The sequence below is a fragment of the Chiloscyllium punctatum genome, chromosome 28, assembly GCF_047496795.1.
Source record: "Chiloscyllium punctatum isolate Juve2018m chromosome 28, sChiPun1.3, whole genome shotgun sequence".
In the NCBI taxonomy this organism is placed as follows: domain Eukaryota; kingdom Metazoa; phylum Chordata; class Chondrichthyes; order Orectolobiformes; family Hemiscylliidae; genus Chiloscyllium; species Chiloscyllium punctatum.
Genome location: NC_092766.1, coordinates 61,837,566 through 61,849,914, shown reverse-complemented (window position 1 = coordinate 61,849,914; position 12,349 = coordinate 61,837,566). Strand labels below are relative to the sequence as shown.

The window sequence follows — 12,349 nt, the reverse complement described above, 5'->3', positions numbered from 1 at the left end:
GAGTCCACAGGGAGCAAAACGGTTACACGCAGCAGAATACGACACCATGTTCTCCAATTCCCACGATGTAACTGAAAGCGGCCACTGCAGCTTCAATCAGGGCTTCCTGCCAAACCCTGGGACTCAGCTCGTGGAAACTCCTTTCTCATTAACTGCTCTTCCCGTGGGAAAGGAACAAAACTTCCATTTTAAATTGGAAACGGCTTCAGGAGATTGGAAGGTTGTTCCTGTTCTTGGAACGTTTTATAAACAAAACTCCTGTGTTGAAAATAAGAAGTGGTAAACGTTTTAGGCGGGAAGAACAAAGAAAATGTTGATTGAGAGGACTCTGTCTCGTCAGCAGATGGGAAATTCCCAATACTGTGAACAGAAATGATTGGGTTTCCAAAGGTAATTTTCCGACTGATTTACTGTCTGCCAGAGTGACTGGAAATCACTTCGTATGAAAATATTCGGGTTGAATCTTTAATGCTGGGACAAGTTTTAAATAGATTGTAATGTTTTGAAGAAATAACAGAAATGAAAGATGTGAATTATGTTCTTTGTGATTGGGAGGAATGAGCTGGATCTTTGTAAATTGCTGTGCCAGGTGAATTGTGCTCAGAATGAAATAGCAAACTAATTCGTCGTGTGAAAAGCATGGATATCTCAGTTCGATGAATTGTGAGGTGTTTAATCAGAGAGCAGTGCGTCCAAGCCCCATAATAGTCGTTTTCACTGTTTAATAGAGTCCCAGCTCTTCGTTCCACATGTAGAATTGCAAACCAACGCTGGTGGAGCATTCTTGTTGCTTTCGTTGACACATATGTCCTCCTGCTTTGATCACATGTCGGTTTCTGAGTGAAAACTGTGTGTACTTTACTGGAACCACCAGCGACAACTTTATCAGTGCAGCTGTAAATACTATGAATGATGTCAATTTCCAAACGTGAGATTCCACGACATCCGTGCACCAACCAAAGTGTTCAAAGGCACAGAACGCGAAAGGCCATTTGTTAGTGGTCTGACAGAGACGGCGTAATGTCTCATGGGTCCTGAACAACAATTAACTGATTCAGAATGTGCTGATGGAACGGAACGGAGCTCTCCCTGAACGTTTTGCAATTGTTCTTGTTGTGTGCTCATGTACGTTTATGTAATGAACAGTTTATTGCCAGTAACGAGGGTGGGGGTGGCGAAGGATTCTGAGGCTTCAGTGTGGGACAAACGTGATCTGATCGAACGGGTAAGTCAAATATTCCTAGAACATGGGAGAGCTGATTGGTCCAGGATCACTCCCATCTTCTGTTTCAGAATCAACAAATGAAATTGCTGGAAACTCTCAGCAGGTCCGGTCGCATCTTTGTTTGAAAACAGAATGAGATTTCGGGACTGATAAACTTCTTTTTCCATCTCCATGTCCCTCTGCCTTTCTACAACCTTCCTTTTAATTGAATTTGTCCTGATTTCAAACTTTATATTCAGCTTCACATTTATTGCTTCCTCTCCAAACAATTTCCCAGTGTCTAAAATTGTATCATGCTTGTTCTATCTCTCACTTTGCCCAGGACTTCCAACTGAACAAATAAATCTGTTTCTATTTCCTTAGATACCAGATGGTCAGAGATTGGAAGACATAGGAGGACGGTTAGCACTTTCAGAATATCCAGTCAGCTCCGCCATTCGATCTTGGCTAATATCGTTCTTAACCCCATTCTCCAGTCCTCTCCCTGAACACTTACTCCCCAGTTTTAGGATCCAGCCTTTTTTCATTCATGTCCACTTTAAGGACACAGTTACCGGGTACTGATCCTTTCTGTAACAACAGTACCGCATTTACTTTACATGCAAAGGTGTCCCGTATCTGAAACAAGGAGAGCATTCATTTCCTTCGATCACAGTATACACTGGATTCATGATGTTAGTCTCTGTCAAATGCATCCGAAAATGTGCTCTGAAAGCTTCATTTGAACGCTGTCTGGCGTTTCTCAACGTGTGTCAACCAAAACCAGAAATCCTCAATCATAGTTTGGAGCAGTTCACATATTCGAGTTTCGAAGCAGCAGACACGGATACAGTTCATTCACAATGAAAATATTGACAGGCACAGATGAACTATCGACTCTTGCTCTCTTACTGTTACTAATATTACCGTGTGGCCTGAAGTCTAAGCCATGTTGTAACTGAAAATGAGGAAATCACTGACAGGCTGCCGAATGACAGTATGTATTTTGTTTTCTTGTTCTCACAGAGTTCCAGGAAAGTATGACAGCTAGGGAGAGGAATGCAAGTCACGTGCAGCTCTAGTGAAACACCTTTTGTCTGATTCAGTCATCAACAAGAAACGTGAATGTGACTAAAGCGGGAAACCTTTTCACAATCGAACAAAGCACAATCACGAACAGTGACCACCTCTTTGACATCTCAGATCGCCTTTGACCTTCCCTGAATATGTCTAGGAACTAATTTTTGCACACCTCAAAGTGAGAACTGTTTGATTTACCGACAATAAATGAGTCACATGTCCTTGATTCCCACATAGGTTTCTAACTCAGCTTGCAGCCAGGTGGCAGTTGCTCATGGCTCTGCTGGGTAATGCACTATTATGGAGAAATAAAATGAAAGTTGAAACTCTTATTGGCTCTGGGTTTCGAATACTCTTGCTACGTGTTCTGCCATTCTCGGATTCCAGTGCTAAACCAGTTTTTCAGTTCATCTGAGCAGCAGGAGAGTCGGCGTTTCTGGCAGGAGCAGAATTCATCATCTCCAGTGATCACTTTATCTGAGGAGAGAGAATGAACAAAGTTTCACACAGCGACTAATCGGAATTGCATTCCGTTTCAGCATGGCAACAGATATGGGCTAGCAAATTCAAAGCCAGATTTGCTGATGAGAACAACAAGCACGACCACTCAGATAGAGCAATTCCTTCCCATCGGTTTTTTCTGCAGAACTGGTACAGTTGCTGTGAGTATGCTGCAGGGTATAATCAGGTACATGATCTTGGGTTTCCGGTTTTGGCCTGTGTGCTCGCGTGGCTGAGCAAGCTGAGACTCTGATTTCAGATTCCACTCCTCAAGAAGGCTTGTGTTTGTATCCCTGCGCGGCCACGTGTGCTAATGGATTAAGCTGGCAACGTTTTGCAGGGATGGGCTGTGTTAAAGTTGAACAGAAAAAGTAGGCATTTCTTCGAACCCAGCTGTGATGTAGCACAGCAGAAAACAACCAACATGTCAGTGCCCACGCTGGTTTCCCCTTCTGCTGCAGTTGTCACTTTCCCCTCCAGCTTGAAAGGCCACCAGCATAATATGTGACTCAAAAACAGGCTGCGCCAATCTTTCATATTCCAGACAATTTGCATTTTTCACAGTTTCTCTGAAAGTGAATGGAGATATTTATTTCCCTGTTGATGTGAAATTAGGTTCTACATTGAATCTGCTCGCAGTTTTCTTTTGTTGTTGCGAAAAGGAGGGAAATTGTGATATGAAACTTGGTTACTTTTCCCTAATTTCCTTAATTTCTGTCCTGATGAGAGAGGCTGGTGATTGGTCCTCTCGATCCGGTGGAGACATCAGCCCAATTGTTAACCTCATCTAATCGAGACTGTAATTGGTAATCTTCACTTTCCATGGTTCATTATTAGTCAGTTCTGATTCATGTTACTTGGGCACTTTCCTGGAAGTATTGGTGCTCTAAGGCGCCAGTACGTTGAAAGCACCATTTGGAATTGCCTCGCTGCAATTTGTGTGAGCAGCTCATGACCCAGACGACTCGCTCTGCCTCACAGACAGCATTCATGAGTCCGTGCGTCTGAAAATATGTTCTCTTTGTCAGTTCTGCTTTTGTTCATGAGTTGTCAGTTTTTGGTTTCGCTGGAGACACACACAGACAAAGACCCACACACACACATATATTTTGTGTGATGAATTTTTTTGGTACTTTCAGAGTTACATTGCACTTTGGTCAGAAACTACATACATTCATGTAGAACTCTGAGCTCAAAAACTGCATGAAATTATGTAAAACTCTGTTATCTCACTTTTTGGATTGGAATCAATCTAAACATCAGGTCATAGACAGAGAACACAGGGGCTAACACCTTCAACATATTGTCTAGCTATTACCATTGTTAATAGCTAACCCGAGAATGCAATTTTTTAAAAAAGGGTTTTGTGATTTACACATAGAATACAGTGATATTTTCACTTCTTTCAACAGATGAAAGGCTTAACAGACAATCAATTCTTCAACGTACAATTTCAGTTACATCACACTGCAAATTTTTGCTATAAATTCTGTGTTGCGATCGAGCCCTCCACAAACACCTAATGAAGGAGCATCGCTCCGAAAGCTAGTCTGCTTCCAATTAAACCTGTTGGACTATAACCTGGTATTGTGTGATTTTTGACTTGGTACACCCCAGTCCAACACCGGCATCTCCGAATCACAATTTATTCCCGACAGCTTGCAAGTCTTCCCTTAGAAACTGCAGCTTTTGGAAACGTATTACTGGGACAAAGTCATTGCTCAATGTGATGGAATGCACCGTCAATCCCTAATTACTCGAGAGATTGAGATTTTGAGTTACTCCGCAGAACTCTGGATGTCCTCAGTAGCGGGGTAGAGGCATGATGCCATGAGGCAAGGATTTAGAAGTAGTGACATTGAAGAAGCAGCGAAATATTTTCGACTGGGAAACGTGAAAACCTTGGAGGGGTAATTGCGGTGATAGCTTTCACTTATATTTGCTGCCATTGTCCTTCCAGACAGATGCTGATCGATCACTGAATTGTTCTGGCAGGATCCGTGTGTGTGTTCTGGGTGCAACAAGGATTTAGTTTTCCTTCGGATAATTCACAAGAAGAGAATTAAATCTCCATTTCCTGACTGGGAATGAAAGCCTGTTCTGGGCAATGCAAACTCAGACTCGTATGCAGGGATGTCCATTGATACTGCAGTAGCCTTTGGGACCTGTACAAACTCTAGTGCCTGCTCTTCACGTCATAATCGTCTTCGTCAGCAGTGTTTCTCTCTCCAAGTTTCCAAGTCGGTTCATATTATCACCATTGGTTTCAATGTGAAGAAGGCAATGCTGTGATAATCTGATGTTGTTCAGCAGATATACTGCAGCAAGTTAAGTAAAGACTGATGCTAACCCGAGCTCGTTTTGAGCTGCGCTGATGTGTTGGCAGCAAGAAAGGCAACGTTCAACTCGCCCCATTCCGGATGACGGGCCCGAAATGACCAGTGGGTTCTCGCTGAATTAGTTCAGGCTCTGGAATGTCAAAAACTTCAAGTGTGAAAGTACAGTGAAAGGAAATGTTTCACAGAGTGGGGCATTCCAAATGAAACAGTGACGGTGATTATGTTTGCTGATTTTTCACCTTGTGAATGCTGTTTCCCTGATGTGGATGATTACATTACCTATAGACAAACTGTCACAGCCAGACCTGGTCTTTGGGTCAGTGACGGAATTGGTAACACGTCGAATTAGGGGATTGTCGGTACACATTTAAAATCACGAGGATGCAGCGTGCTCGTCCATTCCTGTTGTCTGTCAGGAACAGAAGGCTTTGGGTTTTCGAATTTACAGTTTCTTTCGTCCAATTCAAATTCTAGCTCAGATCAACGTCTTCATTGCCTGTAGAACTGGCTTTGGTTTAACCAAAAGCTGCCTTTTGGAGGTTGAACTTGCATGTTGGAGCGGACATCTGAAGTGAAGCACAAGGAGCTGGTCAAATCCTGAGAACTCTGCCACTCTCGGGGAATGTGTCTGTGTGTCTCTTTCTGTGGGAGACACGACGTGGGTAATAACACAGTGTTGACGATGTCAAACTTCAATCCCATTGTTGTGTCATCTAAGATTCAAGCGAGAACCTCACTACTATTTGCACTGGAAACATACGAACACATAAGGTTATGGGCCAAAGCTGGAAACTGGGAATAGAATCGATGAATGTCTTTTAACCAGACTGCACCATGAGCCAAATGGGATTTTCAATTCTGCAAAACTTGAAGACGAGTAGAAACCAATCTGCAGTGAAACTGATCAGAAATGAAATGGCAAATCCATTTCATTGAGAATAAGTGCAAGAGCGTCTGTCTTCATTCCATGTAATCTCGTAGTTAGGATTTGGAACTCTAACCACAATAGTGTTGGTTCTATTCTCAGACAGGGAATGCATGTTTTATTGTGTAAATATATCGTGGTACCAGTATTTCTTACCACTGGTCCGAGCCTGGTAATGCTTGGTTTTGTGCCAGGTTATCAAAAACAAAAAGATACAGGTTTTGGAAATATGAACTAAAAACGAGAATTGATCGAGAAACCTGTTACACCTGGCAACATCTGTGGAGAGAAACAGTTTTTTATTCTTAAGATGGACAGAAAACAGGATGGTTATAGATTTTTAGATTATACTGTTGGGAAAATGATAATCTTACCTGTCGAACCAGGATATTTATCAAAATCACTCTTGAGCTTACAAACATCGAATTTACAATCTTAAAAGGACTTAATCAGCTGTCATGCTACTTTCATTTTCCTGAGCTGGTGGAAGGCTATGTTTTAATGGCTACATTTCCTTTTAGTTTCCGTTATTTAGCAGTCACGCCGAATGGAGAATTGTTTCTTTCAGTGTCTGCCTCAATATGGGTCTTTGTTTTTTCTATATTTGTCTCTGTATCCTCCTGGGACTTTTTCACATTCTCCGACTCTCTGGCTGTCCATATCCCTCATTTCCCATTTCTGCTCTTGGAAAGCCTGACATTCAGAGACAGTTTGAGATTCGAACTGCTGAGAGGCTTTCTGACGCCTGGCTGGAGTCGGTCGAAGTAGTCTCACATTCTCTGGATAATGCGTCTGTCACTTCGACCTGAGGCAAGGAGACATATCTTCCTCAAAATCTAAAGACCCTTGGAAGTAAAAGTTGATTTCCTTATCCAACAGAGAAAGAAAGTAATTACATGATAGCTGAAGAAGAACAACAATGCATTTACTGTTGATGTACAACGAATGAATGGTGACAGCAGAGAATGAGGTGATCATGTCGTGGTGTCAGTGCCATTACCACAACATTTCCCGGGAATGCTGCAGTGTCTCCTGCCTCACCACTTAATTTCCACAAAACTGGGAATGAAGGAATGAGAATAAGAGGATGAGAAGCAGAAGTGCTTGTGGAACTGCGGGAAGAATCTTCAGGTTAAAATAGTAGTTAAAAAGAGCAACCTACACTACTGGATTTAAACCAGGAAAATGAAGCCGGATCGCGAAATCAGAATGTACAGCAATTCAAACAGGACACTGAGTTTCTCGATCAGCAACACAATACTTGCGAGAAATAACGAGCTTTCAATACAATGAGCAGGCACCAGTGTGATGGGAGCTGCTTTCACCAGCTAAGCCATGGCGCCACGTTCAAAGCCAGATTTCTCGTCCATATGTGCAATGCCTGAACCACTTGATCACAGGAATTCGAAAACGCGTTTTCTGTATTAATGTTGCTCAGTATGAATGGCAATAAAACTCTGCTTGTGCAAAAACAGGCATTTCAATGCTGAGCATGCCCCACTAAAAAGGCACAGAAAAAGACAGTATCCTCTTGCATTGGCATCCAACAGATATTTTCGTCTGTTTAAACTGACAGAATAAAGAGGATGTGCTCATCTCCTCTCGCGTCCCATTAACCACGTTAATGCACACGCAGGGATTTTCAAACCAAGATGAACAGGCTCATTGTTTTGAATTGACAGCGGTGGTGTGTGAGTCATTGCGAACAGTGAGCAATAAATGCTGAACCAATAGCACTGACACTGAGCCTTGCACCAACAGCTCCACACTCACATCTTGCATTATGTCTCCTAGGAATCAGTGCATTTGACTTTAATTATTCTACCCTGCACCTCTCCTCAAGTTATTCCCGACCGCTTGCAGTGTCGAATTAGAACATGCAATTGTTAGAAATGCATTTCTGGGACACAGTTGTCTTTCAATGAGATAAGATTCACTGCCCATCCCTAATTATCCCAAAGATGTAGGGGACGAGTTACTTTTGTTAACTCCATAAATCCTCAGTATGGAGATACTGACAAGAAACCGCTAGAGATGGAGTTCCTGGATTGCGGAAAGCAGACCGACCCTAAACTGCTAACGTAATTCACCCAGGGAAGAGCAGATGGACCCCACTCTGTCAATGTAACTCAACCAGTGGACAGAAGTCTGACATCACACGATCAATGTAACTCAACGAGGAATTTATGGCCTGACCGCACTCTGTTAATGTAACTCACCCAGGGAAGAGTAGACTGACGCCACTCTGTCAATGTTAGTCATCCAGGGAAGAGCAGACTGACCCAACACTTTATATGTAACTCCCCCAGCAAATGGCAGACTGACACCACTCAGTCAGTAAAATTTATCCAAGAAAGAGCAGACTGATGGCACTCTGTCAACGTAACTCACTCAGAGAAGAGCAGGCTGTACCCATTCTGTCTCTGTCACTCATCCAGGAAAGAGCCGGCTGATCTGATTCTGTCAATGAAACACAAGCAGGGAGACGTGCCTGACCCCACTCTGTCAAAGTAACTCATTCAGAGAAGAGAAGACCTATTCCATTCTGTCTATGTGAATCATCCAGCGAAGACCGTAATGAACCCATACTTGCTGTTAAACTCAGACAGAGAAGAGCTGACTCTCACGATTCTGAGAAAGTAACACGCCCGTGGAGGAGCAGACTGACACCACTCTCTTAACGTAGGTCACCCAGGGAAAAACAGACTGAGTGCACTCTGTGATATTACTCACTCAGAAAGGAGCAGACTGACCCCATTCTGTTAATATGACTCTCCCAGGGAAGAGCAGATGAAGCCCAATCTGTCAATGTGACTCAACCAGGGAAGAGCACTCTGACCTCACGCGATCACTTTAACACAACTAGGAAATTGCAGACTGACGCCACTCTGTCAATGCAACTCACCCAGGGAAGTGCAGACTGATCCCACACTGTCCAAATAACTCACTCCGTGAACAGCAGACTGACGCCACTCTGACAATGTAACTCACTGAGGGAAGAGCAAACTGACGCCACTCAGTCATGTTACTCACTGAGGGAAGGGCAGACTGACCCCACACTCTCAGTGTAACTCAGCAGACTGATCCCACATGGTCAATATAAGTCATTCACTGAAGAGCAGTCTGATCCCACTCTATAAATGTAATTCACTCAGGGAAGAGCAGACTGATCCCATTCTGTCTATGGCACTCACCCAATGAATGAACACTAACCCCACTCTACCAATTTAACTCGCCAGAGAAGAGCAGACGGAAGCCAGACTGTCAACATAAATTATCGAGGGAAGAGAATACTGACCCCGCTCTTTCTGTTTCACTCAGGCAGGGAAAAGCAGACTATCACCACTCTGTGAAAGAAATTCTCCCAGGGAAGGGCAGACTGACCCGACTGTATCTGCGTGACTGACAAAGGTAAGAGCAACTAACCCAACTCTGTCAATGTCTCTCCCTCACGGAAGAATACCCTGACCCCTCTCTGTCCATGTAGCTCACCCAGGAAACAGCAGACTAACCCCACTGTGTCCATTTATGTTCACAAAAATCCTCTGAAGTACGTCCTATCCAGACACTCTCCACATCACTGTCTCTGTAACCGTGTGCATTCAATGGCGAATTCAAATAACATGCATATGTTTAGAATGTGGCAGCAAACCAGAGCTACCACATAGAAATTGGGCGAATGTGCAAACTTCCATCAGGCAGTCACCTAAGCCTGGAATGGAAACCAAACCCGACAGCAGTCGTGATTATAAAATGGCAGAACAGAAACCCAGCAAAAAGAATTGCGTCCCTGTGTGTTGCAACGATTCTGAGTATTAATTAAGCAACTCTCACTGGAGTTAATTTCCATTTTCATCACTGCCAACCTTCTTCAAAACAGAGCACGCACTTGCTTTTTTCAGACTTCTGATATTCCGCTTTCATCCCACTTTTTACCTAATCATATTTCTGACTTTACAAACTACGTCATAACAGGTTGACAACTGCAGACTGAGCTTTGTTCCGTTCTCCACTGATGTTGAGAGTAGTAATACAACATATTCGAGTAGGACTTGATGCGCTTGCGGGTGGTGTATTCGCGGCATTATGGCTTTTCTTTTCGTTTTCAGTCTACGATTTTGAGTTCATTGCGCAGACTTCTGAAGAAGACTTTTTGGAGTCGAAATGGTAACTGTGTTTTCTCTCCGAAGACAGACGTAGCTTTATTTCTGTTCTCTTATAAATTGATCTTCTTCTGATCTTTGCAAGCGAAATAGGGTGCATTACTATTGCTCGGTTTTAATTTCAAAATCAAGAGAAACATGAAGGAGACAATATCAAAGAACACAAAGTACTGAGTTGTTAAGATAATTTTTGCAGTAATTGTGGACATGAAAGTCAAATTAAGATAACGGTTCAAGAACATTTAGTCTGGAAGTGGTGTGTGACTTTAATTCCAAATATATGTTTCCATTCTTCCAGTACATCTTTTTGACTCCAAGAAAACATTGATTGTTTTCTGCATTCACTTTGTTTCGCGATATCTGTCTTCTGGTCGACCAAGGGACAATTGAATTTGCGTCTGTATTGAATAAGATTTCGCTCTTTCTTTGGAGAAGCAAACCTGTGCATTATGTACCACTTATCATGGTGATGGCTAAGAAGTTCAAAATGACTTACGGTTTATGGAGCGTGAGCAAGAATGAAGTGATCCACATATGAACAGATGTCACCACGCCCTATTCCTACATCGGGCCTGAACTGTCCATTGGCAGAGTCTGCAGAAAGGAAATGTCTAAGGGAACTCGTCCTTTGTTCAGTTTGATTTGATACCAATGGTGGTGCTGTTTTGAGGCAGAAATGTGTCAACATCTCTGACGTTAGAGTCAAAATTTAAGTCACATCTACTCCATGGAGTGTCTTCTCATATCGGAACATGCTGAGATGAAAACATCTAGCTCTGATCGCAAAGGTTTTTACATTAAACTGGGAGTATGTTTAACTAAGCAATTCAGACAGCCAAGATGAATAATTGGCATTTGGTTCTTCAAGCTGAGCTCTCCACACCAACTGCTCCAACGAAGGCCGTGGATAAGATCCCCATCGATTATTTTGGTCAATTTTAGCCTCAACAACAACCTATTGTTCTGAACAATGCTACACCACAAGCAGAGGGCTAAGTCTGATTTTCATCGTGAATTTTCAAATTCAGTTCTTAATGCACAATTTTTTACGAATGTGGACAGCAGAAGTCCGTTAACATTCCATTTCTAATATTTCCAGAAAATTCTACTCCGCTGATATCGCCTTACCTTATCACACCTCAAGGCAGGAACCTGGATCAGTCGAGTTCCTTTCCACACATGGAGTTGCTTTTTCTAATTCATTGACTGCTGATATAATAGATTATTGGCCTTGAGAGTCAGCTGTAAATTAGGTTGAACTTCTCAGCTTGACTTTCAACTGATCCTAAAAAAACTCATCACCTGCAGGTAAATGTATTGCATCGCTTCTTGTTTTGCTTAATTCCCACCCCCACCCCCCCACAACCCCGAACATTCAAATTTCACGAGAGTTCGACAAATGTTTTGAAACTGATTCGTGTTGGAAGTTGGTGGCTTTTTGTGTCTTGACATATACTTTATTCAATTAGACGTCTTGAAATTAATTCGGATTCTTCACAGTTGAAAATTTACTTTTGATTGAATGCAAAACTCAAGCTCCACAAAATCCAAATTCTGCAAAGGAATAAATGAATTTTAACAGATTCAACGCTGCGAGCAGGATTCGAACCTGTGCAGGGAGACCCCTTTAGATTTCAAATGCAACGCCTTCACCTCTCAGCCATCACAGCTGCAGCAAATTTGCCAATTTTCATAGTAAAAGAACTAAATTCATGAAATACGTAATTTGTTTGAACAACAAATTGTCAAGACCCAAAGATTTCGCCAAATCCTTTGCAGAGACCCAGACGAACGTTACCTTAGCAGATTGACAGGCTTTCACCGCAAACTAGATTCTGACACAGCTGGAGTTGCGGAAATAATTCTTCGTCGAATTATAGAGTCACGGATGTACACCACACGAAGAGAGGATCATTGTCTCACTGCGTCCGATCGATTTTGACTCAATTGCTCATCATCTGGTGCCAAAGTTGTGTTTTAATATTCATCGAAATATGGTATTAGAAATATTCATACTAAGTCCATAAACACCAGCTACATTCGTAAAAAAAAAATCGGAATTAGAAAGAATGCAGAACCAATTTACAGGAATGGATCCAGCAACTAATCCGTAAGTTCGGACATCAGGTAATGAACT

General features: G+C 42.4%; 1 non-coding gene across 1 annotated transcript; it reads right to left on the bottom strand.

The window, feature by feature from the left end:
• Window positions 1-11,800: 11,800 nt before the first annotated feature.
• Window positions 11,801-11,882, bottom strand: trnas-uga (transfer RNA serine (anticodon UGA)). Its single transcript has one exon. It is a non-coding gene; the product is annotated as a tRNA-Ser (tRNA).
• Window positions 11,883-12,349: the final 467 nt, after the last annotated feature.